We start from the raw sequence: 7,206 nt of genomic DNA, 5'->3' as shown, positions 1-7,206 counted from the left end.
ATCAAGGATTGGCTGCTATCAAGAATGCTTCACCTGGACAAACCATTTACAGGCTCAGAATTTCCTCTCCAGTTAAGAAGAGATGGTGATAGTGGTGTACCTAGCATATTTCAAACCTAGTGTAAATCATTTTTAGCAACCCCTTCCTAATAAAATTATTTTCAGTAATATTCCTAAAATTGAATGAAAAATATTAATTGCTGGAAAAGAAATGCAGGGAGTGAATATTCTATTTTATCTAACTCACTTATATAAACATGCTAGTAAAACAAATTAGTTAATAAAACAGTAAGTGTAATATTTGTGACATGGCATCTTTCTCATCTAGTCTTATGTGGCTGGTTAATCTGGTGAGGTGGTATTGCTACTCCCACATCAAGTGGGACAGTTGAGAGCTCTGCCATCTGTAATAGATGATGTCAAATGAAATGTGCTAATCTTTCAACTGCCACAAGACTCTTTTGTTATTTTTCCTGCAAAAGACTAACATAACTTTGGATCTATTCACACAGGACAAATTTTAGCGGCATTTCCGGTTCTGCAGCAGTTTTGCCACAGACTCTGTGAGCTCCCATCACACGCTGAAGTACTTCTGGGATGGCTCAGTGGCAAAACTGCTGCGGAACCGGAGTTGCCGCTGAAAAAAAGCTGGTGGCAACAGCATGGGAGGCACCCCATGGTTGTGTTGCCCTCAATGGGGTAAGCAGGCTGGCGGATGCTTCCTCCATGTGATGAGGTAGGGGGGAAGCCAGGATGGTGAGAGGCATGGGACAGCAGGTTCCCACACCCCAGGATGTGTACTGCCGGAATCACCACGATCTGCGATTTTCTGATGGCACGTCTGAAGAGGTCCTTAAGTCTCCCTAAATTTTGTTTATGTACATATAAACATTCTTCAAAGGAAGAAACAATACATTATAGCAAACCTATTTCCCCACCAACACCAACTTCCTATATTTTATTTAGACTTTTAAAAATAAATACTTCTAGTTCTACTCTTCTATCCATCACAGATCTGTTTTTTCCCCCTTATTATAGAATACTGGTACATTCAAATAAGGAATGGAGCAGTGCAATACTAATTCAAAACATGCTGGTTGCAAGCAGATAGGAAAAGGTAGAAGCCTGTTCTGCTGGCTGAACTATCTTTTTTGCTAGTTCAGTGCTGGCATTATCTCCTTCTCCTGACAGATTTCTCAAGTCAGTAGGGAAAGGATCTACTGGAACTATTTAAATATTAGGTTCTTGTGGGTTTTTTTGGGCTATAGGGCCATGTTCTAGAGGCATTTCTCCTGACGTTTCGCCTGCATCTATGGCAAGCATCCTCAGAGGTAGTGAGGTCTGTTGGATTTAGGACCTCACTACCTCTGAGGATGCTTGCCATAGATGCAGGCGAAACGTCAGGAGAAATGCCTCTAGAACATGGCCCTATAGCCCGAAAAAACCCACAAGAACCTAGTGATTCCAGCCATGAAAGCCTTCGACAATATATTTAAATATTCATTTAATTTACTGGTTCATGTTTGGATAACAAAAGTAAGCTCTTTCTCTCAAAACTAGAAGGTTCACTTCTTCTGTCACCTGTCTCTATTTTCAGATGGGTTAAAGTTAGACACTTTTAAAAGGAAGGAAGGAAGTTTAGATTACAGGCCAGCTAATGGTCCCTACAAGTACTGGGTACAATGGTTAGAATTTGAATTTAATTTGGTTAATCTGGTCATATTGGGATCCTACATTGGGACCATGACATTTATAACACTTCCAATTAAAATGTCCTATAGACTTAAAAAGGAAAATTATAACTCAAACTGGGGGTGAATCAAAAGGAAGGAGGGAGAGACTTCTGATGTGTGACCAGTTCTTTTTATTCCTTCTTTCTTTTTCCAAAGGAGGGGAACTAACATGTCTCTGGGTTCATTGCTGAGACACACTTTCTCCTCCCAACCCTGCAGTATTCTCATGCTGCTTTGCAGCTGTTGGCTGTCTGGATATACTGGGTTTCAACCTGAATGACTGATTACAGGGATTCTGGGAGTCCAAATGGTTTGGAGGGCCAAAGGATGAGGGTATCAATGTAAAACCAACCTTTAAACACATCTGTTTCTTCTCTTAAGCCAGAAAGTCTCCCACCATTCTGAGTACATATTCTGACTGTGCATAATGACCTCAGCTTTGGAATCATGGGAAACTTATGGCTCCATCCTATATATAAATATATTAGTTATATTTTATAACTAATAACCTAGTTTTATAACATTCCAGTGTAGTAGAAAGGTTGAGGAACCACCGTTTCTGCAACATTACCCCATGAACTGAGTTGTCTATCAGTTCATATATTAGACTTTCACCATAATGGAGCACCCGGTGGCGCAGTGGGTTAAACCCTTGTGCCGGCAGGACTGAAGACCGACAGGTCGCAGGCTCGAATCCGGGGAGAGCGCGGATGAGCTCCCTCTGTCAGCTCCAGCTCCCCATGCAGGAACATGAAAGAAGCCTCCCACAAGGATGGTAAAACATCAAAATCTGGGCGTCCCCTGGGCAACATCTTTGAGATGACCAATTCTCTCACACCAGAAGCAACTTGCAGTTTCTCAAGTCACTCCTGACACGAAAAAAAAACCCCATAATGGGTGAAGTTTTCTAGCTCATTGGCTTAACTCACAGTGGTTGAATGAATAGTTGGGAAAGCAACATCCAGCAATGTATCTTGAGGGCTGTCTGCTTTCAGGTTGATGAGCTACTGTTGGTCAAACTCAGTCTGAGAGGTAGCTGTTCAATTGAAGCATGAACTTCTGTTTTTCATCAATTCCCCGAGAATAACTGTAACTGTAAAGCCATTGAAGATGAGTCCACCAAGTCAACAAGAGCCAGAAAAAAAAAAGACAATGGGTTGAAGACATATTTACCTATTGGTTTTTTGTTTCGGCAGCGTGTACGATAAAGATGGGCTCCACTCAGTTAACCAAATAGTTGAGCAGAAATGCAAAGTGTAGAAGATCTGTGGGGTCCTTTTTAAATCCCTTGGGAATTATATAGATGAACTATTCATCAAACTATGCAAATGAATGTGGCTGCAATATAACCCATTTCCATAATGGATGATACTGATACAGGGCATGGCAATAAGAGACCTCTGTAATAACTTCCCATCCATCAGGGATGTCTTGCAATCAAGAAGTGTTAACATAGATATCCCCTTGATCAGGCTCAGAATTCCCTCTCCAGTTAAAAACAGGTGGTAATATGCCTTGAAGGGAGGAAACGTTTGGGGGGAAAGGTGGCTTTCCAAAAGCCTTGGCAGCACGCTTGACCTTTTTTTATTGTTTGATCCTTGTGGTGTAGAAATACAGTGTTTTGTGATCATTTTCTCACTGACTTAATTTATAGATTAGCACAATTTCTTATTTGGCCTGCAGCCAAAGAGAAAGATTGCAATCAAGAAGATTTAACATTTAGCGGAATTTCGTGTACAATATAAGGGATGGAATAGGATGATATTTGAAAGCATTCCATATTTAAACAGGGACAAATAAGTATGAACCTGAAATAATTTCAATTTAGAACATTGGTTCTAAATGAAGGAGTAAAATAGGGTTTGTCAGCACACTTCAATTTCATTATTTTCTTAGTTATTTCTTGAAGTTTGGCAGGTAAGGCATTTCTAGGGGGCATTTCCCCCCCTGCCCCACTTCTCTTAGCTCAGTGTCACACCTCTTCTGACACCCACTCCCCACAAACATGGTGTAGAATGGCAAATCACAGCTCCAAAAAGTTTCTAAGTGATACAGCTGGCAATTTAAGGGATAATTAGATCCCTGTAGATTGTTCAAAATCTTTGTAAGAGTTTTATTTAAACATGTGACAATCAGGTGTTGGGAAGGAATTATCTTGAAATTGCCCCCATCCCCAGATACTTCCAATGTGTGACTAGCCAATTTTTATGCCTTCTTTCATTTTCCAATATGCGTGTTTTGAGGGCAGGGAATTAGTAGGCCTGCAGGGTCATTGTAGAGCCATCATTTCCCCATCCTAGCCTGTACTATTCTTATGATGGAGGTCAGTGGTTTACAGCCTTTGGCTCCCCAGAGATACTCCACATATTTATTTATTTATTTATTTCTTGCATTTATTAACCGCCGCTCTCAGCCCTAGGGCGACTCGTGGCGGTGTACAATACAAAAAAGACACTTTACAAAGCAATCAGGACAACAAACTAACATCACTAATACACAACATTTAAATTACACTAAAAATCCGCTGCGTCATATTATGGAATCATAATCAATCTCGTAGTCGTAAATTCATTCCGGTTGTCATTTCCAGTAACATAGTACTCAGTTGAAAGCCTGCTCGAAGAGCCACGTCTTCAGGCCCTTACGAAAGGACATGAGGGAGGGCGCCTGTCTGATGTCAGCAGGGAGGGAGTTCCACAGCCGGGGGGCCACCACCGAGAAGGCCCTCTCTCTCGTCCCCGCCAGACGTGCCTGTGAGGCAGGCGGGATCGAGAGAAGGGCCTCCCCAGATGATCTCAAGGTCCTCGTGGGCTCGTAGGCCGAGATGCGGTCCGTAAGGTATTTTGGGCCGGAACCGTTTAGGGCTTTGTAGGATAACACCAGCACCTTAAATTGGGCCCGGTAGCAAATCGGCAGCCAGTGGAGCTGGAACAACAAGGGCGTTGTGTGCTCCCTGCGTCCTGCTCCTGTTAACAACATGGCTGCCGCGCGCTGGACGAGCTGAAGCTTCCGGGCCGTCTTTAAGGGCAGCCCCACGTAGAGAGCGTTGCAGTAGTCAAGACGGGATGTGACCAGAGCGTGTACCACCGTGGCCAAGTCAGACTTCCCAAGGTACGGGCGCAGCTGGCGCACAAGCCGAAGCTGTGCAAATGCTCCCCTGGTCACCGCTGAAACCTGGGGATCCAGGCTCAACGATGAATCCAGGATCACACCCAAGCTGCGAACCTGCGCCTTCAAGGGGAGTGCGACCCCATCCAGCACAGGCTGTAACCCTATACCCTGCTCGGCCTTGCGACTGACCAGGAGTACCTCTGTCTTGTCTGGATTTAATTTCAGTTTGTTCGCCCTCATCCAGACCATTACAGCGGCCAGGCACCGGTTCAGGACTTCGACAGCCTCCTTAGTAGCAGGTGGAAAGGAGTGACAGAGCTGGACATCATCTGCGTACAGATGACACCGCACCCCGAAACTCCGGATGATCTCACCCAGCGGCTTCATGTAGATATTAAACAGCATGGGGGACAATATAGAGCCCTGTGGAACCCCACAGGTCAAAGGCTGTGTGGTTGAACAGGAGTCCCCCAATAACACCTTCTGGGTACGACCCTCCAGAAATGACTGGAGCCACCGCAAAGCAGTGCCCCCAAGACCCATTTCCGCAAGGCGCCCCAGAAGGATACCGTGGTCGACGGTATCGAAGGCCGCTGAGAGGTCCAGGAGCACCAACAGGGACACACTCCCCCTGTCTAGCTCCCGGCGCAGATCATCCACTAAGGCGACCAAGACCGTCTCGGTACCATGTCCCGGTCTGAAACCAGACTGTGCCGGATCCAGATAATCCGTGTCTCTCAAGAATACCTGGAGTTGTGAGGCCACCACGCTTTCCATGACTTTGCCCAAGAAGAGAAGATTGGAAACAGGCCGAAAGTTGTCAAATTTAGTGGGGTCCAGTGATGGTTTTTTCAACAGCGGCTTTATAATAGCCTGTTTTACCAGCCGTTACCCACTCAGCCAATCCCCCTCTGGCCTCCTTCAGAAGCCAGGATGGGCAGGGGTCTAGGATGGACGTGGTGGGCCTCATTCCTCCAAGTATCTTGTCCACATCCTCGGGCTTCACAAGCTGAAAAGAATCCATCAAAACAGGACAAGCAGGTGCTCGTGTCACATCCACAGAGACTGCATTTAATATGGTGTCCAGCCCAGAACGGATCAAAGCGACTTTGTCTGCAAAGAACCGAGCAAATGCTTCACAGCACGTGGCCGAATTGTCAGGGCTCCCGCCTGAGGTGGCGGGAGTCAAAAGACCTCTGACAATCCGAAACAACTCCGCCGGACGGTTTTTTGCAGACGCAATAGTGGCCGCAAAGAAAGTTTTCTTTGCGGCTTTTATTGCCGCGGCATATGCCCTTAGAAAGGACACAAACCGTGCTCGGTTTGGCTCGCTTGGGTCCGAGCGCCACACGCTCTCTAGTTCCCTCTTCCTTCGCTTCATCGCTGCCAGCTCCTCAGTGAACCAAGGAGCTGGTTTAGCTCGGTTACTTGAGAGGGGACGTTCCGGAGCGATCATGTCAATTGCCCTGGTCATCTCCCCATTCCAGAGAGCGACCAAGGCCTCGACATGATCACCTGCCGAGGTAGCGGGAAAGTCCCCAAGAGCCATCAGGAATCCATTCAGATCCATAAGCCTCCTGGGGCGGACCATCTTAATGGGTCCTCCACCTTTGCGGAGGTTAGGGCCACATATACTGGCCTTGAACATCCAGGAGCCCCAAAGCACATAATCAATGACCAAGGCTTTTGAGAGTGAAAGTCCACAGCATCTGGAGGGCCAAAGATGAAGGATGAAGACCACTGATGTAGGATAAATGTTTAACACTTTTAAAAAATCAGGGTTTTTTTCTGTTAGGTCAAAGGACCTTCCACCATTCTAGGTACATAAAATCTGTTGCCATTTCAGCTTTAGAATCATGGGATTCCAATCACTTCATCCTTCAAGGGAATCCAAAAGTGGCAGGTTAAAAACCGGCACCTTAATCAGTGGCTGAGACCAGATGAGAAACTCCCTCCTGGACACAGAAGAGTGGACGACCTGGAAGGCGCTGAACAGACTGCGCTCTGGCACCACGAGGTGCCAGAAATGGGGCTACAAAGTGGAATGCGGAGAATAGCAAACCACAGACCACCTATTACAATGCAGCCTGAGCCCTGCCACATGCAGAATGGAGGACCTTCTCACAGCGACACCAGAGGCACTCCAAGTGGCCAGCTTCTGGTCTAAGGGCATTTAGTATAATACCAAGGTTTTTTTAACTTTGTATTTTTAAATGCATTTTAACTGTACTCTCAACTCGCTTCTGACATGATAAATAAAGCCTTCAATGGGTCTCTACCCAGCCTGCAACATTTTTCAGCCAACATCTCTGATGCTTGAAAGCATTTTAACAAGTACATAGCTGATAGCTAATGAGTGTTA

Source organism: Anolis sagrei, chromosome 2 (genome assembly GCF_037176765.1).
Source record: "Anolis sagrei isolate rAnoSag1 chromosome 2, rAnoSag1.mat, whole genome shotgun sequence".
In the NCBI taxonomy this organism is placed as follows: domain Eukaryota; kingdom Metazoa; phylum Chordata; class Lepidosauria; order Squamata; family Dactyloidae; genus Anolis; species Anolis sagrei.
This window is presented reverse-complemented; position numbering follows the sequence as displayed.